At 39.6% G+C, this 17,738-nt stretch overlaps 1 pseudogene; it reads left to right on the forward strand.

The window, feature by feature from the left end:
- The first annotated feature begins 6,767 nt into the window (after positions 1-6,767).
- LOC124602404 lies at positions 6,768-8,437 on the forward strand (annotated as a pseudogene).
- Positions 8,438-17,738: the final 9,301 nt, after the last annotated feature.

Consider the following 17,738-nt stretch of genomic DNA (forward strand, 5'->3'; position numbering starts at 1 on the left):
ATATAAACACCCCAAGACATCCCTTGATACAACAATATCACTCACATATGATGCATAAAACAGCACATCATCATAACAATAACAGAAGGTTATCACTGAAAAGCACTTTCTGAATCTAGTCCAGATATATTCACCATGAAGAGGACACAAAGGATTTCCATCTCTCTGTCTGTAGACATGGTTCCAACCTCTCTCACCTAAGGAGATGTTTCTTCTATTCTATTCTGCCATACATTTTTTGGCCGTGCTTGCCCGTCATTCCTTTCTCCTGTTATCTCCTTGAATAACCATAGCAAGTGTGGGCAAAGGGTAGGGAGGAGGTAGGAGCATGGAACATAAAAACACAATCATACTAGGCAATAACACTATAATGTTCACTACAAAAAATATCAATACCATAATAAATACAATCATAAATATACTATTAGTCAGCACAGGAAAAAGTTATTTTCATGGTGGCAGCATGATGATGTTTACAACTGAGAAACAGGGAGGGGAGGTAATAACAACAAACACTCCAGTGTGTAAAATGAAGCACTATGACATTTATGGGAGAGTTACCTAAGACTACTAATTTGTGCCACTGCTGTAAAATTTGGACTTCTTGTCATAACTGACGTTTAATGAGATCAGTGTGAACTGTGTGCTTCCAGGAGACATAATGTCAACTATGAGCTCTGTGTGTTGAGGCTCAGATTGTCTGAAGACAGTCTTGGTTCTGTTGTAGCGTTTGTGGTATCAAGTATCGATACCACTCTACAGCATATCATAGGTGGCATGGAATTGCAGGTTTTTGTTGAATGCTGATTGTGGTTGTACAGGATGTGGTAGACCCAGTGATGTATGCCAGCTTTGTCACACCTCCAGTGGCTTGGTATCACGAGCGCACTCTGCCATCATAGTATATGATGGCTGGTGGCAGCTGCTTAGCCCACTCAGGCTCAGAGCCACTTCACAACATGATGCTATACAAACGTGCCATTTGTGCTTTAGTACAGAGGGACTTTCTCTTGAGGACATTGTGACAGCTAGAGTCTGTTTCTTGTTGCTCAAAGAAAAATATGTTAAACAAATCTATGAATAAATTATTCTCAGTTTTCAAGCTGAGTCAATTAAAAAAAAAAAATCACAAGTGTTCAATGATTATCAATGTCATCATTGCCAGGTGTAAAACTACTGACAGCTGGGCATGGCACATTTTTCCACTTGTATAGCCATGATTACAGTCACTGGCACCTATCAGAGAGGACAGAAATGATACACGCATTGAAGGTGAGTTGGGTAGCTCATAGCAGCTCCAGCCAGACATGGGACTGAGTGATGTAAGGTGGCATGAGGGGCCAGTGCCACGTTTGAAACTGCTGTTCCCAACCTCCCTATAAGTGTTAGTCATCCTCTGTAGCTTCCTTTTGACATCGAAGCCTGTCCCCAAGCCCTAGTCAGTGTGCCCCTGGTCTCTATTGAAATTGTTGTTGTTCAATCTAATCTCAGTCACCTCTTTTATAATGGAATCCAAGTATGTTGACACATGAGCCAAAACGTTTGTGTTCTCAAACCGTATTTTGTGTCTGTTTTCCAGGCAGTGCTCAGATATGGCTGACTTGTTCAGCTCCCTCCGTTGAATATGTCTCTTGTGCTCAGTACAACATCCTGCATCTGTGCAAATTGGTTGACCTACATAAATCCTGCTGCACTCACAAGGGATGCCATGCACACCTAACACATGAAGAGCTATGTTCTCTTTAACACGGCAGAGCATATGTCGTATTTTGGGGGTGTGACAAAGCACTGGTCTCAACCCATGTTTCTGTAGCACACATCCTAACTTGCTGCTCGTTGGCCCACAGTATATCAGGAAAGCTGTTGGCTTGGCTTCTTCTGCCAATTCACAAGACATACATCTTTGGTGACATCTGAAAGCATTTGTAGTGTCTCTCTTGCTATAATCATCCTCTCTGAACATGTGCCTCAAGTGCTGCAATTCAGACTGTGGGTGGTTGTCATTGGAAATAAATTTTGCTGTGTGTATTAACGTTTTCAGGACCATTTTTTAGTGTAAAAGAGCGAAAATTATCAATGTTTAAATATTGATCAGTGTACATTGGTTCCCTGTACACTGAAAGACCAAGCCAGCCTCCTGCCTTCCCCCTAATGAAAACATCCAAGAACGGTAGCTTGCCATCCTGCTCCATCTCAATGGCAAATTTAATGTTGGGATGAACACCGTTTGTATGATCCATTAACTGCTGCCGTGTATTTTCACCACGGGGCCATATCAGGAAGTCATCATCAACATATCTTGGGAAGCAAGGTGGACACAACACCGCGGTGTTTGGAGCCTGCTCCTCAAAGTGCTCCATGAAGAAATTCATGATTGCAAGGGGCAGTGGCGAGTCCATCACTGTGCCATCCATTATTTCATAATGTTCATCATGGTATAAGAAGTGTTGTTGTAAGAACATAACGTAACAACTTCAGGATTCCAAATGGAAAGAGTTGGGCCAAAAGATCCAACATGTCTTCTACTGGCACCCTCGAAAAAGGTGACACAATGTCCAGACTAACCATTATGTCATTTTGCTTAATTTTTATTTTCTTGAGTGTTTCAACAAATTTATGGTAGTTTACAACATGGTGTTCACAATGTCCTAGTTTTGGCACTTATATTCCTGTAAGATGTTTTGACTGTCTGCAGGTAGGCAAGCTAATTGCACTAACAATGGGGCTAAGAGGAACCTTTCCTTGGCAGTCCATAGGGACAGGGAGGTCTGACAGCGCAAGGCATTAATTTCTGCACCACTTAGTCCTTTAGTAACTTCCCTGTCTTCATGACTATGGCCTGTGTCAGATTGTGACTAAGTTCCCAGTACGCACCATCTTCTAATAAGTATAGCACCTTCAGGTTCAGTGTTGCGAAACACGGTGGCATTTCCTCTGTTTGCTACCAAGACAACCGAGTCATCATTCTCACGCAATAAGGACAAGTCACGACAATCTTCCAGGTTAACACTCGTTTTTGGTGGGCTAGCTTAAACCCAGTCCGGAAGCTAGTGAGACATCCTCTGCTGTGTCATGCAATAGATGCCAGATGCACTGTTCAGTTCCACTAACAATATCCAAAAGTGACAGATATTGTGTAACTGGTGAAAAATTAAGGCCTTTACCCAGAGCTGCCACAGAGTTGTCGACTAGTTCTGGATTGCAGAGATTAACAACTATTCTGTGAAACTTATCATTCTCCACATCATTTCCTCTGTGAGTCATGCGGTCAAACTTGCTTGGATGTTGTCTTGCTGTCTTGCACAAACTGGCACACCATTGTGATGCCATGGCTATGTCCACGCACTCCCAATCGAATGGCTACAAAGCTGATGACAGAAGTTGATGACAATCAAACAGCTTTCTGGTATATGGATCAAGCTCATATCTTGTCTACCGGTCCACTGTCTCACTATGGTGTGATTTGTCCTCTTCAAAATTCTGTCCACTGCAGCAGTTTGGATGTGTGGCTTAGCTACAACAAAGTGAGGAATTACCTCCTTATTCAGGCAGCATTGCAATATGCTAAAGAACTCAGCAGATGTAATTTCTTTTTGCACAGTTTTTCCAGCAGTCTCACACTGTGCATTATGTCCTCACTGCAGAGGAAACATAAGTGTGCTCAAACACTTTTGCGGCATCATGTCTTTTTGGTTTCCAAACAGCATTAAGTCAAATAAAATTAATGAGCTTCCAATGGCTATCTTTGCCATTGTCATCAGGAGTAAAACTACTGACTGCTGGGGCTGGCACAATTTCCTATTTATATAGCCACAATTGCAATTTCTGCCACCAATCAGAGAGGTCCAAAATGATGTTGTGCAGAAGGTGAGATACACAGCTCTGGCTCATTGTGGGACACAGTGATGTCAGGTGGTACATGAGGGTCCTTTCACATTTGAAACTGCTGCTCCGACCTCACTACAAGCACTGTTACTTACTTTCAACATCAAAAGCCTGCCCCCATGGACAGAACAACAGCATGACAATTTGTGCAAGACGATGTCTATGCAATGTAACAAGTTTGACCTATGACTTCACAGAGGAACTGATGTGGAGAATGATAAGGCCCATACAATAGCTGTTAATCTCTCCATCCCAGAACTGGAAAATGGCTCTGTGCCAGCATTGAGTAATGGCCTTAATTTTTCACCGGCCCCAAGATGTCTGGCAATTTTTTATGTTAGTGGAATAGAGTAGTGCATTCATCATCTCTCACATGATGCAGATAAGAACATCACACTAAGTGCCAGCTATATACTGGCAAAACCTAAACCACTGAAATCTTAATTAGCCACGAGCAACAAAGTGACTTATGCTTATCGTGTGAGAATTTTGACTTGGTTGTCTTGCCAGCTGGCAAAGGAAATACCACTTTGCTTCTGAACACTGAAGACTACAATCTGAATGTGTTATGTTTACGAGAAGATGATGCATAATGGAAGCTCAGTTGCGATACAACACAGGCCATAGTCATGAAGAGAGGGTGGTTATTAAAGGACTCTGGTTTACCAGACAAAGTGGTGAAGAAATTAATGTCACCAACTACCCGACTACTCAGGCTCTACGGATTCCTGAACATATGTAAGCAAAAGTTCCATCTTACATGCATTGTTAGTGAATTCTGCTTGCCCACCAACAGTCCACCAAATCATCTTGCAGGATTATTAACACCGAAACTGGGACATTGTGAACACCATGTTGTAAACTATAGGCCAGAATGATTAAATGGTTAATCTGGACATTATGCTACTTTTCATGAGGGAGACAGTACAATATATGCTGGTCATTTCAGCACAAGCAGCTTCCACCCTGTATTGTCAAGTTGTTTCATCAAGTTCATTTGGAAACATATTTCTTAGCTGTGACTCAAACATGACAAGAAGAATCAAGAGAGAAAGTCTTGTCTCATGAAGAAATATGTACCTTCAAACGAAAAGTTACTCTCTACAACAAACACACTTACACCAACACATTTGAACACAGCCATAGACACACTACAACCTCGCCACATAAACTCAGTGACTATCATCTTACACCCTGCTCACTGTAAAGTATTAACAACTCAAACAAGATGATGAAACAACAAAGAAAAAGACTTTACATGAAGAAAGATGTCCCTAACACAGAAGATCAATACTATTCAATAACCACATATCAAACAGTTCAAGTGGACACTGAAAAAGCAACATAATTCAATTACAATTTTTTACAGAATATGGAATTAAAATACTGCTACCTCACATTACATGAGGAATCAAGAAGGAAGATTTCAAGACATAAAGAAAGAAAATGAACTTACACAAATAATGATTCGAGCACAACACAAACATTCTTACAACCACACACGAGTAAAGTGACGAAAAAAATGAATGGAGGTTATGAGACAGTCACTGAGAGCTGCAAAGCCATTAGCTATAAATTAGTATTAATGTATATATGGTAATGACACCTACACTGATGAGTGTTTTCCACTTCAACAAACATAAGTACAGCTTCAGAGACTGTGAATCTGGAAATTGCAAATGTTATAAGAATATGTACATAAACTTGCTGTAAACAACTGGTGACTTGTATAACTAATTAAGTAGTTTCACGGGTGGAATAAATTATGTCACACTGAGATATCAAAACAGAATTAATGCAAATCATACATCTTTCTTACATATATTATTGTATTATTGGTAAAGAAAACACAATAACTGATAAATCCGAATATGTGAATCCTAACCATGTCACCACACAAAAAAAGTTGTCATTGAGGACATCACATATTCAAACACTGTGATCTCCAACAAAGCTAATGGCTTTCAAACTCTGAAAGAGTCATAACTGCAGAGAACATACAACTGTATATCTCCAGAGCTGCGAAGAGCTCTATGTGCTATTTACATTATAATACTTTTTTTCCAATAGCAACACTGCACAAGGTAAACTGATTACCCCAATGTTACATGAAGAATCAAGAAAGAAAATTTTGCATCATGAAGAAGCATGCACAATCACAGGAACAAATGTGGACACAGAAATACATACATTCTACAACATAGCCACATCAACATGATCCCAATCATTTTACACACTATGCACCAAGAGATGGGAAATCTTACATGAAGAAAGATAACCCTAAATATGAGGGCTGACTGAAAAGTAATGCCTCCACCTTTGTAACTCTTCAACAGCTGGCAGCATTGGTATGTGGCACGTGCTGGTTTGTTCCGTAGCCTCTTCTCTACAGCTCCATTTGTTGGGAAGCCTTAGCATTGAACAGTTGTGTTGTTACAGTGTAAAGTATGGAACCCTGTGCAGACATCAGTCAATGTGATTTAACCCTTTGAAAGTCAAGGTTACGATCTATCGTTACCCCCTACCAGCGCCAATACTGTCAGGGTGCCGATTCGTTGGTACTCCTCTTCGTCTTGTTTAGCTTACAGAATCAGCACTAGATGGTGTTGGCGTGCTGATTACAGATGCTCTTTGAATCGAGCTATGTGTAGATTGATAGCTATCGACAACTGAGCATCGTTTTGGTGAAATATTGGCATTCAATTATTCCACTTTTGCATCGTTTGTTTATTGACGTTGTGTTTCGCAGTACATGTTTATATTCTGTTATTGCATTCTATGTTCTTGTTTTTGCTCAGTACTGTTATTTATCATTGTTTCTATGTGTTTTTCTTCACACTAAGAGTTTACGGTTTGTTTATTTTCTCCATTTTTTGTGAAAAATGCGACCTACACCAGGCCACAGTAGAGGACTTACCGACGAAGAAATTTGTGAACTTTTAGAATGTACTAGTGATACAGAGTGTTTTAGCGAAAGCAGCAACAGTTCAGAAAGTGACAGTGATGTACTTGGTGATATTGTGGGGGAAAGTGAAGACGAAATGGAAGATGTACAATACACTGAAGTACGCGCGTCTGAAACACTACAGCCATTACCACATCCATTTCAAGAGCTGCCAGGACCAAAACATATGCCACCAGTAGGACCTCCTGTGATAGAATATTTCAATCTATTATTTACTACAATGTTGTTGCAGCTTATTGTAACTGATACGAATTGCTCAGCTAAACAGTTTATAACTAAACATGCTACATTGTCCAAACCGTATAAGAAATGGAAGAATGTGACAAGTACCGAGGTAAGAGGTTTTATTGCTTGCTTACTAAATATGGGACTCAATAAAAGGCCCACAATGCTATCATACTGGATCACAAAACCGTCACAGGCATTTCCATGGTTTGGTAAAATGTTTTCTGCCCACTAATTTAGGCATCTGATGAAATTCTTTCATCTTGTGGATAGTGAGAAATGTCCAGCACCAGGCCATCCTCATTATGACCCATGTATCAGGTACCAGCCATTGGTACATCATGCTAATAATATATTTAGACATCATTACACACCTCATGAACAACTTAGTATTGATGAGAGTCTAGTTGGCACTAAATGTCACACTTCCCTACTACAGTATTTGCAAACAAACACCACTACCAATGAGGAATCAAATTCTGGATGCTGTGTGACTCTATAACGCACTACTGTCTTGGATTTTATACATACAGAGGTGCCAAAAGCCAAGAAGATAAGGCTGAGATTGCAAGACATGGCTTAGGTTACTGTGTTGTTCAGAAGTTACTGCGTTTGGGCAGTTATTTGAACAAGGGATATCATATCTTTGTGGACAACTTTTTCATGTCAGTACCACTTGTAAAAAGTCTCTACAAACTATGCACATACATTACCGGCACTTTAAGAAAAAACAGGAAATATTTGCCAGAGCAATTTAGAATGAAATTTGGAATTGGGGAAAGGATGTATTGTAAGTCAGGTCTGGTACTAGCATGTGTGTACGGAGAGAAAAAATCCCAGCATACCCCCGTTCTCTTATTGTCAAGTAAAGTTGGTGCTGGTGACATTGAAGTCCAAGTCCAAAATAAAAATAAAACAGTAAAAAAGCCAGAAATAATACACCAGTACAACCAGTATATGGGTGGAATAGACACATCCGACATGATGCTGTATGCGTATTTGGATGAGAGGCGAACTCTTCATTACTGGAAGAAGGTAGCTTTTAACATAATATTAAGAATGGTACTGAACTCTTACATATTATACAAGGAACATAATAAGGGAAGGAAATTTGTTTCCAGATATGTATATACTGTAATGATAATGGAAGCCTTGTCAGATGAATGGCTGCAACAAAAAAATGCAATTGATGATCCTCGTGGTGCTCCGGGTATGAGAAAACTTCCAGAGAAGAAAGAGTCAAGATGCTGTGCGTGTACTAGTCAGGGAAGGAAAAGAGGGTCAAGAACTGTTTGTAATGGTTGTAATAAGGGGTTGCATGGTGAATGTTTTCCTAAACACAAATGCTAAGTCATATTGTAGACATGGAAATTCTGTAATGTTCTCTTCAAATAAATAATTATTATCTTTCTAAATAATAACACAAATTTCATATTCTTCATGTCACTTTACTCAGAAATGTGTGTAGATTCTATGGACTGTAGTTAACTTTCTTAAATTGAAGCACAGTGTTGTATATATGGAATCAAAGTCAAATTTATAATACTTTTTCAAAAAAATATTTTATTTGGACTGTCGCAATCAAATTCATTTGAAACATTATCATAATCTGTGTAAGCCATAATATTCTACATACTTTTATGGATAAGTGGTAATTTTTTCATTTTTTTAAAGTGAATACTGTGTGATATATGGCAATTTAAATAGAACGTAGCATAACAGTATAAATACGCATGACATTTTTAGCACACACCACTCCAAATCGGATGCAGTCATTTAATTCTTGACAGCAGAAGGTGTCATCCCAAAGGAGATGCATCAGACAATGAAAGCAGTTTATGGTGACTGTGTTGATGGGAGTACTGTATGTCATTGGGTCTGAAAGGTCTAGGGAAATGTTTTCCTGCAGCGTGACAATGCCAAACCACACACCTCTCGTGCCACCACTGCAGAACTTCAGAGACTGAATCTCACCACCATACGGCATCCTCCATACAGTGCAAATTGAGCACCGTCTGACTTCCATCTGTTCCTGATAATAAAAGACGATCTGCGGGTACATCATTATGCTTCTGATGAAGACGTTGAGAGAACTGTGAGACAGTGGTTGCGGAAACAGAGTGTTGGCTTCTTCCATGATGGCTTCAGAAAACTTATTCATCGTTGGCAGAAATGTATTCAATTGACATGATTATGTGGAAAAGTGAATATTGGTAATTAAAGATCACATTCTAAGGATTATTTCTGCGTTTGATTTATTAAAATATTCCCATCCAAACCCAATTAACGAAGGTGGAGGCATTACTTTTCATCCATCCCTGATACAAGATAACTACTATTCAAATGGAACACATCAAACAGCTCAACTGAACACTAATAAATCAACACGATGCAACCTTATCACACAGTTCAATCAGAAACTTTTTACACAATACAGAATTAAAACTACCAATCCTCTCAAATTACATGATGCATCAAGGAAGAAGATTTCCATATGTGAACAAAGAAGATGACAAACAAAGATCCTAGTACAACACAAAATATGCTTTCAACTACACATGAGTACACTGACATGAAAGACACAAAATGTAAGATATGGGATGGTCCTTGAGAGCTACAAACACATTAGCAACAAGTTAAAATTAATACGTATTTGGTGATGAGACCAACTGCCTATGAGTTCTTTTTTTTTCTCTTGAATAAACATGAGTACAACTTCAGAGTCATGAAAAGTGGGAGATGCAGGCATGTAATAAATGACAGAAATGTAAGTAAACTTGCTATAAACAACTGGTGATATATATAAATCAACAAAAGCTACATTCGTGGATGGTTTAAATTATCGAACACTGAGATATCATAACAGAATTAATGCAAAAGATACATATTTCTCGCGTATGCAATGAAGAGCCAAAGAAACTGGTACACCTGCTTAACATCGTGTAGGGCCCCCATGAGCATCCAGAAGTGCCGCAACATGACATGGTATAGACTCAACTAATGTATGACGTAGTGCTGGGAGGAACTGAACTGACAACCTGAATCCTGAGTACGAAGAGGTAGAGATCTGTTCTGAACAGCACATTGCAAGGCATCCAAGATATGTTCAATACTGTTCACATGTGGGGAGTTTGGTGGGCAGCAGCAGTGTTTAAACTCAAAAAGAGTGTTCCTGGAGCCACGGTGTAGCAATTCTGGATGTGTTGGGAGTCACATTGTCTTGCTGCAATTGCCCAAGTCCATTGGAAGGCTCGATGGACATGAATGGATGCACAAGATCAGACAGGATGATTACATACACATCACCTGCCAGAGCCATGTCTAGACATATCAGGGGCTCCATATCACTCCAACTGCACATGCCTCACACCATTACAGAGCTTCCACCAGCTTGAACAGATCCCTGATGATATACAGGGTCCATGGATTCATGAGTCTGTCTCCATACCTGTACACGACCATCCGCTTTATACAATTTTAAAAAAGATTTGTCTGACAGGCAGCATGTTTCCAGTCATCAATAGTCCAATGTCAGTGTTGATGGGCCCAGGCAAGGTGTAAAGCATTGTGTGGTGTAGTCATCAAGGGTACACAAGTGGGCCTACGAATCCGAAAGCCCTATGGTTCACACAGTGAGACTTGTTGATGGCCCAGCATTGAAATCTGCAGCAATTTGTAGAAGGGTTGCACTTCTGTCATGTTGAATGATTCTCTTCAGTCATCATTGGTCCCGTTCTTGCAGGATCTTTTTCTGGTTGCAGCAATGTTGGAAATTTGATGTTTTACCGGATTCCTGATATTCACGGTACACTCGTGAAATGGTCATATAGGAAAATCCCACTTAATCGCTGCCTCAGAAATGCTGTGTCCCATCGCTTGTGTACCAGCCGTAACACCATGTTCAAACTCACTTAAATCTTGATAACCTGCCATTGTAGCAGCAGTAACCGATATAACAACTGCACTAGACACTTGTTGTCTTATGTAGTCATTGCCGGCTGCAGAGCCATATTCTGCCTTTTTACGTATCTCTGTATTTGAATATGCATGCCTATACCAGTTTCTTTGGTTCTTCAGTGTATATGGCTGTATTAATGAAAAAGGAAACAAAAAACTATTAAATCTTAAAATTTGTGTTCTAATTTTGTTATTACCAAGAGCACCACAAAATTGTCCATGTGGATGTCATATACCGTATTTACTCGAATCTAAGCCGCACTTTTTTACGGTTATTGTAATCCAAAAGATCCACTGCTGCTTAGAATCAAGTACAAAGTAAGTGGAAGTTCTGAAAAATGTTGGTTGGTGACGTGACAACTAACTTCTACCGTCAAATATATGTAGCGCTACGCAGGCATGCATTGCAGATACAAAGATGAATACTGGCGCCAAAACCTCTGCGTCAGTAAATAAATTTAAGTTTTTTTCTCCACCCCAAGTTTTGACCACTGCATTTTCGTTCATTATCCAACGAAGTAAATACAAATTCTGTATTGTTCATCTTCGAATGTAGTAGCATTTCAACATACTACAAAAACCGATTGGCAAGACTGTTTAGGATGTTTGCCATATGCCAACTCTACATTCTGAATTTTTTCCTACCTGTGAGAAGAGATGGTTGCTAATAGGAACTTTTATGAATTGTGAATCACGTGCAGTATTCTCTTCACCAAAAGAATAATACGAATATAAACATTTTGCCTCGTATTCTTTCGTGTTTGCTGCTAACTCATTTAAATCCTGTCTGCCTAACAAACTACAAAACTAGAGTGAGACAACAGCAAACGCGGAAGAATATACATATCATGTCATTTTTATATTCGTATTATTCTTATGCCTAATATTGATACAGTCAGAAATGAAGCACGGCAATTGACTAGATTTTTAAATCTAAGATGACTCTAATTTCTGTGCAGAATGTAATGTACTAAAGAGGTGTCTGCAAAGAATTTCAAATGGAGAAAATTTTTCGCTAAACTCTCATTCAGAACATCTTCTATCATATGCAGTCTATTATTTGGTTCTTGTTGACCATTATCAAATAAAGCAGCAGTGTAAGTAACAACAAATAGCAGTCTCTTGCCATTGTTTCGCTAATGAGACAATACCTCCCTTTTTTTTTATTGTTAGTGGCGGTAGCATGCACAAAAGCAAGCCATGCCGTGAGCGGCGACAGGTCATAAACACTCATTATCAGAATGCGACAAACAATGCATGACACAGTACAGTAATGGATTTTCTGCTTAAAGTGACGTATACACCTATAACAAAGAGAACAGCACTTATCAGATCAAAGAAAAATAAGCAATCAATTCAAACCAGATGAAGCACATGAAAAAGGAAGGATACCCGTATAAATACGGACAGAATGCTTGACGCATAGCACTGGCTACCTGGTAAAGCTTAACTGCTATGCTTACGACTCAAACCAAACTACTGTAACTGTATCATCATTCATTCGACCTAAATTGTGTCTCATATTACAATGGACCAACTTTGTTGATTTGGAGGTGCAGCCTAAAATTTTTCTCTCCCCTTGAATTTCGAGTCTCAAATTTCAGGTGCGGCTTGGATTCAGGAAATTTTTTTTTCCTTGATTTCGAGTCTCATTTTTCAGGTGCGGCTTAGATTTGAGTGCAGCTGAGATTCGAGTAAGTACAGTATTGAAAAGATGTCTGCAACAGTGCTACATGCTATTAACCACTCAGCAATTCCTATGCTGCAGAAGATACAACCATATAACTAAGGAATCATCAAGAACTCAATGGACAGATTAGAAACGGCAGACTAACCTATATCACATATCCTCCATACAACCTCATACAACTGTCAACCAATATTTACATTCAACACTTTTATCAATTATGACACTGCACAAGTTAAACAGATTACCCATAATATTACATAAGGAATGAAGAAGGAATATTTTTTCTCAAGAAGAAACAAGTCCCTACAAAACAAAAGCTACTCTGCACAACAAAAGCACTCTCACAAACAGATGTAGACACAGAGATAGAAGCACTCTATAACCAAGCAGCACAAACTTGAAAACAATCATTTTACACACTACTCACTCAAACAATACACCGAATCAACAAAGAAACCCTTACATGAAGAAAGATGTCGCTGATATACAAGATCAATACTATTCAATGAACACACTTCAAACAACTCAACTGGACACTGACAGAGCAACAGAATGCAAACTCACCACACAACTCACTTACACATTTTTCACACATTACAGAAATTACATCATGAATCAAGAAAGAATATTTCCATACATGAAGAAAGAAGATGAACCTTCACAAATGATGACTCTAGTACAACAGAAACACGCTTCCAACTACCCATGACTACATTGCCAAAGGTTAGTAAATGGAAGATTTGGGATGGTCACTGAGACCTTCAAAGCTATTAGCTACATGTAAAAAACAATACATATATGGTGAATGCACCTACCAGTAATGAGTGTATTCCACATGAACAAACATGAGTACAGCTTCAGAGTTTCAGAAACAGGGAGTTGCAGTGTGTGATAAATATAACAGAAATTTATGTAAACTGCTAAGGAAAGTGGGACTTGCAGTATGTAACAAATACAATAAGTAACAGAAATTTTGGTAAACTGTTGTTGGCAATTGATGAATTATAAAATCTCAGTAAATGTTGTGTTCTATGATGGATTAAACTACCACACTCTAAGATATCAAAACAGAATTTAATGAAAAATACCACATATTTGTTGTGTATATTACTGTATTAATGGAGCCGGCCGGAGTGGCCAAGTGGTTCTAGGTGCTACAGTCTGGAACTGCGTGACCGCTACGGTCACAGGTTCGAATCCTGCCTCGGGCATGGATGTTTGTGGTGATCTTAGCTTAGTTAAGTTTAAGTAGTTCTAAGTTCTAGGGAACTGATGACCTCAGAAGTTAAGTCCCATAGTGCTCAGAGCCATTTGTATTAATGGAAAAGAAAACAGAATAACTGTTACACATAAAAATGTGATTATTAGTTATGTCACTACACAAGGGAACCAGACGGTTGTTACTCTGTGCACCACATATTGAAAAGATGTGGTATGAAAAAGAGTTAACTGATGTTTAACACTGAGAGAGTTCTATGCCACAGACATACAACTGAATACCTCCTGAGATGCAAAGAATTCTAAGGACTGTTTAACACTTTAACTGCTCTGGACGCGTTAACCTTTGTACCCGTCCCTGTGTGCTTTGAATGTGTTTACATGTAGACACGTTCAGAGTACCAGGTAGAATGACTGGTGGCACGCGTATACAAATTCAGAACACACAGGGAGAGGCACAAAGGTGCGTACGTTAACACGTCCAGAGGAGTTAAAGGGCTAAAAATGGCTGAATAATCTACACTGTGTATCCTCCATACAAACGGAAAGAATGGTCCCACTCTATCATAGAACAAGAAAACAAACTTCCCCTCAGACACATACAACTCTCAACTGATAATTACAACATTTTTTCAATAATGACACAGTTCATGTTAAACGGCTTACACCTGAAATTACATGAAGAATCAAGAAAAAAGATCTTCTCTCATGAAGTACCATGAGAACAACTCTATCAATTAACTGTCCACAGTAACTCACTCTCTGTCCTACCTTCCTATTCATAATAAATCCTACTTCCATTATACTGTATTCTCCTGCTCTTGATATTACTCTTTATTCGTCTGAACAAAAATCCTCATTCTATTTTCATTTCACTTCACTGACACAAACTACATCTGGATTAAGCCTTAGAAATTCCCTTTTTTGCATTTTCTAGCTTCCCTACCATGATGAAACATCTGACATTCCATGTCTCGTCTCACAGAACATTATTCTTTCGTTGGTTATTCAGTCTTTTTCTCACTATCACCTCCCCCTTGGCAATCCCCACCCAGAGATCTGAATGAGGGACCAGCTTTGAATCTTTTGCCAACGGAGAGACCATCATGACACTTTTCCAATTACAGGCCGCAGTTCTTATCCATGAAGATCATGACACTTTTCCAATTACAGGCTGCAGCTCTTATCCATGAAGATATGGTGGCTAAAGATGTCCTCTGAATTGATTCAACAGATTACGTGAATGGGTGTGATCTGTCGCAGGACTCAATGGACTGTGAGCTACCACATTCAAAATTTTGTGCAATTTTTTGAAAACGGATCCATACTGTTTTTTACTTTTTCTGCTACTATCTTGATCAAGAAAACCTGGTCTTTGTACACCAACGCCTCCAATTATCTACTGATCCCAAGTTTTTCACAAAGAGAGGAGCTTTCACTGTAATTTGTGGTTCAGACTTGTTCACAATACTGGAAGCATTTACACTGCCTAGCCACTGTGTCTTATGCATTGGTCCCATACATTTCCATTGGCTCAGTGTGGACTGTTCCAGTGTTGTTCTTCTTCAAATGCAGTAATCAATTACTGCATGCTACTTTACTTTATCAGAGTGAGGCATCTTCCCCCCCCCCCCCCCCCCCTCCCCCCCCCCCTGCTCTAATTGTGTGTAGTGGTACTATTTTATTATTAGGGATTTCGATATGTACCAGAACAGCAGACATGTACCCACAAATACACATAACACTGATGACATAACTTTTGATTTTTCAAGGTGGTAAGTAAAACATTTTTTTTACTTGGAGGGGCCTGTGACCCCTAGAAGGCATGTCCCCAGTTGGTGGACCGGGAAATGGCTACCAGACATGGGTGGTAGGAGGGAAACGAAATACTTCCCGTGGACCAACAGGCAAACCAATGCCTGACCCAAGGTGAATACAACGTTCAGGATGGGCTCCAGAATTGTGGAAGACAACAAAATACCACTGCAATTTATTTTTCCTGCATAATGCAGTCTCCATTTTATATTCAAAATATAGGTTCCCCTTATGTTAATCAGTATCTGATGACAGGATAGTCCCCTGCTTGGAACCCAGTAAGTGTGTGTGTGTGTGTGTGTGTGTGTGTGTGTGTGTGTGTGTGTGTGTGTGTGTGAGTGCACAGATGTGGGGGGGAGTGGCAAGGGGAGAGGGGGGGGGGGCTGCAAGAACAACTTCAAAGGAGGAGGCACAATGACAGAACAATGATTCCTGCCTGGAATGTCAAATGCTGCAACAACCAGAACAAAAATGCCTTAGAAGATTGATGGGAAACAATAATATGAAGATTATTCTAGTTGTTGAGCTACAATGGGATGGATGTGAAGAGCTGCAGTCAGATAAAAAGAAAGGAACAAAAGTGCTTAGCTACAGAAGGGGGTTTCTGCAAAAAAAGAAAAAGGGGGGGGGGGGGGGGGGGAGGAATTTATAATGCACATGACCAGCCAGTCATTATTATTTATGATGTTGAGAATTTGAAGGGGAAGGAAGAGGTGTAAATGGAAAGAACTAGTGAGGTTTAGGAAATGTGGAGAGTTTGGAAGAGGAACTCTGGGTCAAGGGAGACTTACTGGATGGGATAAGAAGGAAAGATGGATTGTTGAAGACTGCACAAGATGAGATTTGAAAATCTGAGAGGTTAAAGATTGGAGATAAGGCAATATGCAATACAGCCATAACTGACAAAAACATCCTGCACAAGTTAAAAAGAAAAGAAAGATAAGTATGTGTTAGGCGTGGGGGGAATAGACAGGTCATAAAACAACGATACTGAAAACTAAAAGGGAGTGAAGAAATGAATACTGAAAGCAAAGAAATTAACAAAAATTAATAACAAGTGGGTGGTGAGAACCAAGGACAAGTTGTAATGCCAGTTCCCATCTGCGGAGTTCTGAGAAAATGGTGTCTGGGGGCAGAATAAAGATGGCTCATGTGCTGAAACAGGTGCCATGTTCAAGACTGACATGTGTTACAGCAAGCTCTGCTACAGGATATTGTGTGTTGTCAGTATACACACTCTGTCTATGCCAATTCATACAAACTGGTAACTTGGTGGTTGTCACACCCATGTAAAAAGCTGAACAGTGTTCATGTAATGGCTAGTATAGGAGATGTGTCATTTCAGAGATGGCTTTCCCTTTGGTAGTACATGCTCTGCCAGCTACAGAACTGGTATAGGTGATGGTAGGAGGCTGCATAGGGCAGGTCTTACAGTGGAGATGGTCACAAGGGTAGGACCCATAGAGCAGCAAAATGGGTGCAGGAGTGCAGGGTCTGGCAAGGATATTGTGGAGATTTAGAGGGAGATGAAGAGCTATTATAGATATGGTGGACAAAATGTCAGTCACAATGGTCCTCATTTCAGGGCATAATTTAAGAAGTAACAGCCTTGACAAATTAGCTGATTAATACTTTCAAGACAAGGAAATATTGAATGACAACAGGTGCAATCCTAAGATTTTTTGGGAGGGATCAGCAGTACCATAACTGGATATGGTGGCCCAGGAAATCTGCTTTTTCAGATGAGTTGGTGCTGTAATAACATCCAGTGAAGACAAAGTTGCAGCCAGTCTAGTGCCTAGGAGGCCACAAGAAGTCTGCTTGTACCAAACATATGCCTTAATTTGAGAAATAAATATCTGATAATGTACATTTGGAGCACAGCATTGTCTGGTAGTGAAACATAATTGTTATGTGGTGCTACAGAAGTGTATTGGAAATAAGATACACTGATAAGGTACGGACTGATAAGGTTCTCTGCAG

Source organism: Schistocerca americana, chromosome 1 (genome assembly GCF_021461395.2).
Source record: "Schistocerca americana isolate TAMUIC-IGC-003095 chromosome 1, iqSchAmer2.1, whole genome shotgun sequence".
NCBI classification, from domain to species: Eukaryota; Metazoa; Arthropoda; class Insecta; order Orthoptera; family Acrididae; genus Schistocerca; species Schistocerca americana.